The following is a 12,462-nucleotide window of genomic DNA, read 5'->3' as shown; positions in this document are numbered from 1 at the left end:
GTAATTACCAATGGTGTTAATGCCTACACTGGGATTGGTCCTGTAAAAGCAGTCAAACAAATGCTCCTCCCTTGCCTCTCTAAAAATAAGAGGCTCAGTCTCCACAGTTTGTCCTAACCTGGAATTTCCACCACTGTGATTTTAATGACCCAGTCTTGGATGATCCCTGTTCCTGACCTACCTGTTGAAACAGATTCACTGAAGTGAATATTCCAGAAAAGAACAGCCCTGCTCATTTATATTCTCAATTAGTTCACAGTGGCATTGATGCTCACTGAGCTTCTTTCAGTTCTGGTCCCTCTCCTGTGGAATACATCTTTACTTAAATTTTAAAAACTGTGACCAGACAGACGTAAATTTTCACATGAATTTTACTCCATCAAAATACCAAGACAAATACCTGAATACTTGACTTGGAAAAGTTTAAGGGAAAGGGGTGGTGAGGGAGGGAAGTCCATTTAAGCATTCTCTTCCACTTCAAATTAGACATTTAAAAATCTGGAGTAAAAGGGTTTTTTTTTTTTTTTTTCAGGCCTTTGACTGTACTGGTTTTTTCAGAAAAGGGGGATGGTCCTCAGAAAAAGACCCAACAAAAAGTTATCCTCGATAAACATGTTTCAGAACAGGAAATGGACACAGTTCTGGCTGGACTTTTGCAGCACAACATGGAAAATATGGCACATCTTGCCAGTGATGTCTGGTGGCTCTAGAGCCACAGAGACACAGAAAGGCTTCTGAGACATTCTCAAGGCACCAGGGGTGTGAGGTCTGAACAGTGTTACCCATCTCTGAGACAGGATCACTTGCAAACACTGTGCATGATAGAGAAGACGTGCAGTTTCTGGGAAGTCAAAAACGTACCCAATACCAAGCTGTTAACAAAATCTGTTTCTCACATTAAATAGAGACAGTGACTGCCTTTCTCCATTCAAGACTGGGTAGTTGTTGATTCTAAATTTCTTGGTTCAAATTTTTTCCAGAAAGAATGGGATGGATGGGCTTCTTCAGCTGAATTGATGAAAAATCTGACTGCTGCTAGGCCAGTAGAAAGACAACGGAGTGAAATTAGTCTGACTTACTTCAGGTGTCTGTGTTGAGGTGCAATGGCTCATGTCCTAGAAATTCCTGCTTCTCCACTGATTGCAAAGGAAGGTGAGGAACCCACCTCGGGTCAAGGAAGCTGCACACATCTAGATTTAGTGAGATGAAACTCACTATGGAAGATGTTGTGTTTCCTCCCTCTGACAGGTAAACAAGAAACATACGTGCTACACTACATTGTACAGAGAGTGAGTATATTCCTTACAGCACCCAGTTAGTCCACCTGGCAGAGCTAGAAAGGTGAGAGACTCCCCACAAATGTGGGCAGATGCCTTATTTTTTAAGCTGAGCCAGGCTCAAGAAACACAGGGAAGTAGGTGGGAATGGCCCCTGTGCAAGAAGTGTGAGAAAAGACCTTATGCCTGATTATAAACTGTTTTGGGTTGGAAGGGACCTTTGGCCTCACCTGAACTTCCTGTACTGTATCTAAAAATAATGTGTCACATTTTATAACTGATCATACAGCAAAGTGTGTGCTATTCAGAATTTCATCATTATGATTTTAAGTCACAAAAGACATTGTTCCTTAGCTTGATGAAGGACTCCCATTTGGAGTGGCTTAATGCAGACTAAGTGGTAGTTATGAGGAGAAACTCAGGAAGTGAATAGTAATTGCACTTGTCTGTTCATGATTAAAAAGGACCTATTAAAAATCAGATAATGCTTAAAAGATCATTTAAGAGGGTATTAATTTAAGTGGTGTGAATTATATAAGTCCAGATAAACATATTCTAAATTATGAATAGTAGGTAAAACCTATTTCTGGTAAATAAACCAATTTCTATTTTGAAGAACATATTTTCTGCACCATTTAAGACAGCAGGAGCCCAATAGAAACATTAATTTAAATTAACAACTTTCACAGTGTCATTTCAGAGATTCTAAATGACAATGAACAGAGTTGTAAACAATCTGCTATCCATATATAAAAGTGGTGAAGGACTATTACAGCTGAAACAATGTTCTCTTTATGTGAATGGGGCAATCTGTGCCCTTAAACTAAAAATGTGTTTAAGAGTTGCAATGTCTGTTAGTAGAGGTGCGCTGGTATTCTGTGAAATTCTTCCCGCTGGCACAGAAGACAGTGGCCTAATGGAACACTGTTAGGGCTGTTGCATTAGGGTGTGGTATGTTTTTTAACCTGAGACATTTATAGGAACAGGATTCTGAGCCCTGAGTACCTTATCTGGGCTCTAGACCATGAAAGGTGAAAGCAGGGCAAGTGTAAGAGGAGACTGGGAAAACTCTATGTGTGCTTTTAGCAAGTAAAAAGATCCTTGGGATAAGATCAATGCTTAGAAATATAGACATCAAAGGAATACGAAATACTACCATTTTAAAAGCACAAGAGTCAAGAAAATGATGGCATCAGCAACAACTCTTCAGTTCCTTCACTAAACAAATAAGCTTAGAGACCATCCAAAATGTATTTTTTAAATAAATGCAAAGACCCTGCAAAACACTCTCCCCAAAATGAGACAAACTTGTGTTTTCGAATGCAAATGATGAAAAAAGATTTTACAAGGATTAAATATAAGGAGTGGGTGGAGTGTGTCTGAATGCATCAATCAAGTGACTAAATGACCAGAATATTAATTTTGGGCTTTCCAAGAGATATGAGTACAGACTGTAACTAGCGTGTGTGCAGGAAATCCATTGCACAGCCCTCGCCCAGCAGCCTCAGCAGGCTCCAAAACCCACTTGGAACATGTGGAATATAATTCCCCTCAGTGCAGGGTCCTGTGCTGCTGCAGGCATAAAACCTGACCTTCACTCCAGACACCATGAGCGGAGGACACCAGAAGATAATGTATAACAGGGAGTATTATGGCCTAATAATAAAGTATGCCACACTGTTTAAGACCCTTCTGAGTCACAGGAGATGAAAAAAGGGATGCAAAAAGCAAACAGAGAGTCATCATACTCAGAGAGAGATGGTAGAATGAAGGGCTAAAATTGCCAAAGTGAGAAAACAAACATATTTCTGAGCACAAACTGAAGGAAAAATAAACAGCACATCTCCCAAATATTCCTGTGCACCCAATACACATTTGCCACCAGCATCCTCCATCACTGCTCAATCAAACCAGCTCTTTCAAGTCTTCTGGGCTTCTATGTGTGCTAGCTGGGCTCTGCTGTTGTTCAGGACAGACAAATTCTGGTACTGGATGAATCTAACACATCCTTCTCCTTTTCAAAATTGCAACTTTGAGATCTATGTGAAATGAAAGTGAGATAATAGAACTGTCTGTTTTACCCAACACTGCAGCAGTATCACATTTAAATACATGCTCCTGACCTCGTAAAATACAATATTATTAAATGCAAAAGTTGGCCTACACTGAGTATTTAATATTTTCTTCTGTTCTGTATTCATCATTTTTAAAAAGGAGGAGTGAAGCAATGTTGATGCAAAGAGAAACATTTAAACTTTATGCTTCCTACTGGTATAAACTAGAATTACATGTATTTTTACATAGGGAATTAGGCTAGAGAACACATCTATACTGTTACAGATTATGAAATTAGAAATGCTTTGTAGATATTTTTATATGTGTACATAGTCACACCCCCATAGAGCCATGCCTCACTTGAATATTGGCAAAGTTCAAACGTAAATTTTGGATCTAAGATTGACAGACTGTATAAGCAAGTGTGTCTTGGGATTTAGTTTCCATATGAGCTGAAGGACTGATGTTACATGTGTGGAATGCTGATTAAAATGCAGAATTGAAAGAAAAAATCATGGTAACCAATGTGTGCAGCTTAACAGCAATGAAACGCACCAATAGGCAAAATCACCCTGATGTATTGGGAGAGATGTAACTAAATACATTAAAGGAAATGGGTGAAAATATGACTGTGTGATAACTCACATGAAAAGTGGAGCTTATTAGCAGAAAAAATATGTTCTCTCTCCCAAGGATGTGATCATCCAGCACTTACGCAGCCCAAATCAAAACTGACACGGTTAAAAAATATTTGCGTAGATAACAAAATGCATGACTATATCATTTAATATTTGCCTTTGCTTTGTAGGTTGATTTTATTACTTATAATAAAATGCCATGTTTTATAAATCTCAGTCTATTTGCAGTTCTGCTTCTTATCCCTTATTCTCTCTACTTTTGAACAAAGCCCTTGAACAAATTGAAGTAGGGCTATCAGTCAGAGGAAGGGAGGCGTCTTCTAAGCTGGTAACCTTCATTAGTGGTCAATTGATGAAAACAGGCAACAAAATCCATAGCTGTACTTGCAGCATTAAGCATTAGGCATTAGAAATTTTCCAGTTTCTTTCCTAATAATTTCCATTTAAAAGTGTAAATATTCATCTCAACGGGGACCATTGAATTTACGCTCAGAAAAGGAGCAAGGTGATCAGCTGTCAGATTACAATCCTCAAGTGAGTGTTACAGTGTGATTGGTGACAGTGACTGAGTGGAGGGTGTGAAAGGGGCTGGTACAAGGGCACCAACAAGGATGATGGGTGCTTTCCCTGTGGGACACTGGTCTCCTTCCCTGGCAGCTAAATCAGTCAGACAGTTTAGGACATGTAAGAAATCTTTAATTTAATCTTGATCAGCTATGATGAGAGAGGTGAATCCAACCCTCAGTGACTTAATGATGGGAAGATTTCCATGGGCAGCAAATCATACTGTCCTGCTCTGAAGTAGGGTCTACTGCATTGGAAAGGTGCTGCAAGAGCAGTCCCTCAAATCTAATGGAAAACTGTGTCAGATTTATGTGAGGGTCCTTGAAATTATTCTCTTTCCTGGCTGAGGAAGTCCATTATCAAGAAATAAATCCCAGGAGTGTTTTATGCTATCTCATAATGATACCCTTAATTCAGCTCTGAACTACTCAGACTCAGATTAATAGGACAAAATATAAAAAACTGTTTATCGTAGATGGGTTAAATAAACATACTCTCTTTTCCAACTGCAGCTGGAAGGATGATTCCAGATTATGTCATGACAAAATGCCCTTAATAACGTGTGTCCAGATGCTCATCACTGCTTGTGGTAGCTAGTTACCCATGCCTGTCATATGGCTTTTTGGATCATCCTCTGGCTTTATTCTTGGCTCCCTTAGGGTTATAAATACTGAGCTAAAAGAATAAATTAGCTCATGACTTGTTGCCTAGAATATTTGGTGTTCTTTGTGAACCCTCTTATTTTTGCGTGAGACCATCTACAGAGAGAAAAAAGAAGAAAACCAAGGTGAAATCTGGGAACATGGGAGTGAGAATGTGCAAAGAACAAGAAAACAGGAAGAGATATTTTACAAAGGGGTGAAAGACAGGCCACAGTGAAGACATAAAGCACACAAAGGGTAAAAAAAATAAAACAAAAAGAGACAGAATGAACCAGAAACAGAACAGCAGAGTCAATATTACATGACTGAAACAGAAGAATAGAAAGTGTCCACAGTTTTCAGAAGTGGTTGTTTGCTATGCAGTTCTTCTGCCTGCACTGTTCTGCTCCTGCCTGGGAAGCAGCTTTTTTCAGTGACCTCTTCTGAGGGGCCTCATCCATCTACTCTTCCAGCACATTCCTTGCTTGTGCAGGTGTTTAGCATGACCACAGAAATCTCAACCCCATTCTGTGGAGCAACCCTGATTATCAGAAAAATAAAATTCTTTAGATTGGAAAAGACCTCTAAGATCATTGAGTCCAACCATTAACCCAGCACTGCCAAGCCCACCACTAAACCATGTCCCCCAGGTGCCACATTCACTTGTCTTTTGAACACCTCCAGGTATGGTGAGTTCACCACCTCCCTGGGCAGGTATTCCAATATTTGATGACACTTTCAGTGAAGAAATATTTTCTAATATCTAATCTAAACTTCCCGCAGCACAACTGGAGTCTGTTCCTCTTGTCCTGTCACTTGTTACTTGGGAGGAGAGACTGACCCCACCTGGCTACAGCCTCCTTTCGGGCAGTTGTAGAGAGTGGTATAGTCTCCCCCGAGCCTCCTCTCCAGCTGCTCCTCATCAGATGAGCTCTAGTCCCCTCAACAGCTCTATTCCCTCCCTTTCTCCAGCCTAAACAGCTCCCTCAGCTCCTCATATGACTCACTCTCCAGACCCTTCGGCAGCTCTATTGCCCTTCTCTGGACATGCTCCAGCACCTCCATGTCCTTCTTGTCACAAGGGGCTCAGAACTGAACAAAGAACTTGTGTAGCCTCACTGGGGGGAAAATCACTGCCCTGGTCCTGCTGGCCACACTGCTGCTGGCACAGGCCAGGATGCCATTGGCCTTCTTGGCCACCTGGGCACACCCTGGCTCATGTTCAGCCACTGTCAGCCAGCACCCCATGCTTTTTTCTCCAAGGCAGCTTTCCAGACACTCTTCCCCAAGTCTGGACTGTTTCCTGGGGTTGTTGTGACTCAAGTGCAGGACCTGGTACTTTTTGTTGTTGAGCCTCATAGAATTGACTCATTGATCCAGCCTGTTCAGATCCCTCTACAGTGCCTTTCTGCCCTCAAGCAGATCAACTTGGTGTTGTCTGCAAATTGGCTGAAGGTGTCCTTGCTCTCCCCATCCAGTTTGTTGATAAAGATACTGTACAGGACTGGCCCCAGTGCTGAACCCTGTGGGCCCAGTATTGACAGCTGGATGTGAATCTATTCACCACTCCCAGGGCCATCAGCCAGTTTTTTACCCAGAAAACAGCACTCATCCAAGCCATGAACAGCCAGTTTCTCCTGGAGGATGCTGTGGGAAATGAAGTCAAATGCTTTACTGAAGTACAGACAGATACACCCACAACTTTTCCCTCATCCACTAAGCAGGTCACCTGGTCACTGGAGGAGATCAGGTTGGTCCAGCAGGACCTATCTTTCTTAAACCTCTGCTGGCTGAGCCTGACCTCTGGTTGTTCTGTATGTGCTGTCTGATGGCACATCTTGATGAGCTGCTCCATGATCTTCCCCAGCACCAATGTCACACTGACAGGCCTGTGGCTCTCTAGGTCCTCCTTCCAGCCCTCCTTGTCAATGGGCATCACATTCACTCACTTCCAGTCCCCTGGAACTGCCCAGTTGGCCAGGACTGCTGGTAAATGATGGAAAGTGGCTCACTGAGCACTTCCACCAGCTCCCTAAGTAGTCCCAGATGGATCCCATCCAACCCTATAGACCCATTTGTATCTAAGTGATGTAACAGGTCCCCAACTATTTTCTCTTGGATTATTGGGACTTCTGCTCCTCCTCCGTGTCTTCCAGTTCAGGGGTCTGGGTACCCAGGGAACAACTGGTCTTAGTATTAAACACTGAGGCAACGTAGGCCTGAATTACTTCTGCCTCTTCCTTATCCTTTGTCACTAAGTTTGCTCCTGCATCCAATAAAGGATGGAGATTTTCCTTAGTTCTCCTTTGCTTGTTAAATCATTTATAGCAATATTTTTGTTGTCCTTCGCAGCAATAACCAGATTATATTCTTATTGGGCCTTGGCTTTTCTGACCTTTCCCTGCATAACTTCAAAATATCCTTAGAAATAATTTTTTTAAAATTCTTCCTTTATATTTTATACTGATTAACAGAAAGCCTGAGGTGTTGTGCATAATTTCCGGATTGCATTTATCTAATTATTGCTTTCTCCTCTCCCTTTACAGATCTTATGAATTTTTTTTTTTTTAATCAATGTTTATTTGCAGGGTTTACTAAGTGACAGATAATATGAAATGTTGCTTTAGGACAGATTAATACATATCAGCTTCTTATGAAGCCTGGGTGATAAATGACACCATGTGTAAGTGAAAGATGGGCTGACAAATCTCAGAATGATAGCGTGTCTCTTTAATGTCTTTGCCACAGCCTGCTCACACATACTTCTTTGAACACAGCTTGGGATCAGACTTTCTATTTTTCTTTTCAAGTTGAAACCAGAGATCCATTGAGGTGATACATATTCTGCTTACATGAAAAAGCATTTGTGATTATGATGCATTCAGCTGGGATCCGTTTCTGCAACACCAAGGATATTCTCTCTTCCATGAAGTCTTATTTGAAAGTTAAATAGCAACAAAGTGAAGTCATGATGCAGTCTGGGAACTGTAATATCATTCTTTCTTGTGCTATTTAAAAATATATATATTCAAACCCATGGAAACAATATAATTTAAAGTAATCTTTCTATGATAGCCTGAAAGGAATGACTTGCAAAAGAAATTCCGTAGTTTCAGACATTTAAGCCTTGACTGGGTTCATTTTAAAGCTCAGGAGGGGTATTTGCTAAATGGAAGACAGATTTGGTGCAGTGCCTACAAAACAGGACAGTGTGAGGGGACATTTCTGCCATTTGCATTTCTGGTTCTGTCTCCCAGACAACATGGCAATGTGAGCAGCAATCTCATCCCTCAGCATGGGCAGGTCTGGAAGTGCTCCCACTCCAGGTGTCATGGGTAGCTTCAGAAACGAGAGCCCACCATCCCATCCAGAGGACAGGGCACTGGGCAGCAAGTGACACCTTCAACAATTTTGAGCCCACCAAAATGTGCCCCATGGATGTGGAGACCTCTTTGACATGAATCCGGCCTGATCAGAGGACCGTGAAAAGCTTGGAGAATGCTGCTCTTCATCATTGCCATATGGCTTTGTTAATTTTAAGACAACAGGCCCTGTTCTCAGGCCCAATTTAAAAGTCAGGCTCTTGTCAACATATATCATCTATATTTAGGTTTCCTTCATCAAGGAATTAGGAAAACATGGAGAAAATAGGACTATTCATGCTTCTATGTCCTATATGTTCCAACAGAACTGTTAAAGCTACTATGCAAAATAAATCAATGTATATGGTAAGAAAAAAAAATAGTCTTTATATCTTGTTTTAGGAGATCTGAAGGTTTAGGATATGCTGTCTTGCCAAGTATCTAGTGACTGCCAGGTCTATAGATCATATTCAGAAAATCCTTCTTTTGTCCCTTGAGAAGACAGAGATTAGCACAAAGGGTTTACAAAAACAGAGTTCTGGGAAGTATCATTATTAGCCCTTTGAGCCTTTGTCTATTATTTGAATTCCAATCAGGTGCTAATATGTGGCAATGGATCAAGGCATACATTTTACCTTTAATTTCCTAGTCAATATGAGTGATGGTGAGAATAGAGTCCGTGGATCTCAATTGTACTGTCCAAACCACTGCACACCACTCTTTTCCTGGTAAGAAAAGTCCCTTGCAGATCTGATACAGAAGAGAAGGTGAAATAAAGCAGCAATTGCAGCATTAGAAATGCCACCAAAGAATTGTGGAGGGTACTTTTTCTTGACATGGTGTGTGTAAAACAGGGACCATTGGACAGAGCCAAAAGAATAACCTGTACAAGTCCTCGTCTTCATCATACAATCCAGTTGGGTCACAAGCTTCCAATAGCAGAAAATTCTGTTTTGGATTTTCTGAGTGTTTGACCCCACGATGAATGAATGTATTAATTCAGCAAGAAAACAAATTTCACTCATCTAGTCAAACTGGCCAACTAGAGAAACTCATTTCTCTGTGCAAACCAGAATCTGGGCTGTCAGAAACTTCTCGGGCTGTATCTCAGGCTCCTTGGAAAAAGGTTCAATTTTATTTTTCCTAATGCTCAATAAATGGGAAGAGATGATTGTTTTCATAATGTCACAGTGTTCTATCCAAGTGTGCTAACAACAGACCATTTAGTCCAGCACATGAAAACAGATGCAGGAACAGTGTATCATTTATCTTTCTTCAATAAATCACTGCAAGGGTAAAAGTAGGAAAAGGTAGAAATCAGGAGACATTGTGGAGGGGTCAGGTAAGGAAGAGAGTACATTGACAGCCCAGAACAGGACTCCTTGGTTATGGGGGAGCTCTATTAGAGCAGCTCTGCTACCCTGAGGGACCATCCCAGCATGGGGATGCTCTTTGAAAAGTAAAGCAGAAAAGCAGGGTTAAAGGATTGCCTATTTGATATCTGCAGCCCCTGTCTGGGCTTTTATTTGAGAGTGTCACTTGTAAGTGCAGCCCTCAGGAAAGCTGCTGGGCCAGAAAGGTCTAATTAACACTAAATCACCTGTCCCCTGCTTGCTGCCATCCTGCTGGCCCTGGGAGTAGGTGGCAATAAACAGCTTGGCGTAGGTGGCTCTCTTTTATTAGCTACCTGGAAGCTACCGAAAGGAGGGGAAAGAGAAAAAAAAAAAAGAGTTCCCCAGCTGAGAATTAAGCCAAAAACATCAATTGGATATGAGGCTGAAAAATGGCAGTACTGCCACAGTTAAGAGAGCCAATAGCAGTTCGTTCCAGTGCTGGAGAAGTGCGGATAAACTGTCATTGTTCCCTCTCAGCTGAGTCACTGCTTTCCTTGCTGGGTGTTAAATGAATCATTCCTCTCATTTTCCACTTTGTTATAATTTGAGGTTGTGTTTTCAACCCTTTTTTAACCAGTGTAGAGGAATGCTGAACTGGTGTATTTGCAGAAAATTGAGCAGGTCCCTTCCGTTCCTGTTTTGGTAGGGTGAGAAATGTAAGGAAGGCGAAAGGCAGTGACAACAAGCAGTAAGTACCATATATATAACCCAATCTAAGGGGGTGAGGATGTCTGTTCCCTGTTGGGGCACACCTGCAGCATGGCACTTGGCTTCCAAGTGTGTGCAAAAAATAAGAGATCCTTGGCTTGCCTGTCCTACATGAGATCAGGAGTTTTTCTAATGGGACCCATCAGGTAATAACAATCATTTCAGTCAGGATGTGCCTCATTTCTACTGGCTTGAAGAACAGAATTGAGATAATTAATTAAAAGAGTTTGGGTCACAATCAAGCCAAAAGACATACAATTTGCTGATTCAGTTGACTGATGACACAGCTGCTCAATGTGCTAAAATAATAGTATGAACTTCAGGGCTGTTTTTAAGAAGTACTGTAATTTCCTTACTAGCCCAAGCTACGGTAAGGTACTGCTCACACTCCTGTGATGGTAGCATTGCCTTCAGCCTACCTGAAAGAAACAATCTCACTTCAAGTGGACTTGAGGGTTGAGTACCTGTAGTAATTAGAGCCCTGAAGGGCCCATCATTGAGGAGCTTTTAAAAGTTTTGTTTTGATTGCCTGCTTTCTGGTAAAAGGGAGTATAACTCTTCAGTATTGGATTTACATTTTTTGTGTTGTGACAACTTAAAAATATCACTATACAATTTTTTCTCATCAACCAAATACCATCCCTACTATCTCAGGTGTCAGTTACCAGCAAAGGCATTAATTATTTGAAATTTTTAAGCTGAATATTTACTGCTAAATTAATTTCCTATTAAAGAGTTCTGTTCTGTGAATTAAATACTACATTTGTGTCAGAAATTTATGTGAAAGAGTGACTCATAGATATTTTTCTTACATTATGAAATGAAGAACTGTTAAATTAACTGATGTTGCATATAATTAGAACACTAGAAGTTTCATTCTGTATCTTAAAAGAGTAAATATATTATCTGAGTTTTATAGTGGTGCTATGTCAAAAAGAGCATTTGCAGTTGAGCAGCAAAAGGATGTGAATTACATATCTTCAAAAATCAATCCATACAAATCATATGAAGCTCAACTGCTCAATTCAGATAGAACATTTGGCAAATATTAGAGAAGGATAATTAAGATGATTGAAGTTACAGACCAGCTTTAAAACGAAGAGAAATCAAATAAATGAGTTGTCCTCCATTTCCAAAGGAGGTGCCTGAAGTGGATGCAGCAGGTTTTTATGAAGCTGTGAGTAACTCTAAGTCTGTGACTTACACTGAGCAGTGACGTGGCACTGCACACTCTTCCCTTGTATTAACAAAAGGCATCAAATGAACGTTGCAGGATGCTGATTCAAAATATGCAAAATATTTTTTTTCTTCCCACATTTCATAATTATACTGCCACACTCATTGACTTATGATGCTGTGGATGCTAAAAGTTTAAATATGTTGGAAACAAAAACCCATTAAGGGCTGCTAAATACAACGATGCTGATCAAGGTCTAGGAGTGTCTAAACCACAAAATGCTGGAGACCAGGTAACACATAAGGAAGTATTGCTATGTGTTTGGTCTGTCCCAACAGTCTTTTGTAGTCATGCAGATGTAGTCACTGTCAGAGACAGGATGTGGAGATAGCTCAACCTCTGATCAGCACAGCTATTCTCAGATTTTTTTTGTTGGAGTCAGGGTTTTTCACTAGCACTATCTGTATATAACAAACATCTGACACTGCAGGTCTTAGCTTTTGCCACTGAGGTGCTCCTGGTCTTTGATCCAGGCAAACACAGCTGAAATATGCAATGATGGAATAGAATGCTGTACCTCACAAAGCGACCCAGCAATTCAAAATAAATTAGGGATCTCTGTAGGTCTTCAGTGGTGCTGAGTGTG

This window comes from Chamaea fasciata, unplaced genomic scaffold (genome assembly GCF_029207755.1).
Source record: "Chamaea fasciata isolate MVZ Bird 193981 ecotype frontalis unplaced genomic scaffold, bChaFas1.0.hap1 SCAF_2, whole genome shotgun sequence".
Taxonomy (NCBI): domain Eukaryota; kingdom Metazoa; phylum Chordata; class Aves; order Passeriformes; family Sylviidae; genus Chamaea; species Chamaea fasciata.
Note: the sequence above shows the minus strand (reverse complement) of the source record.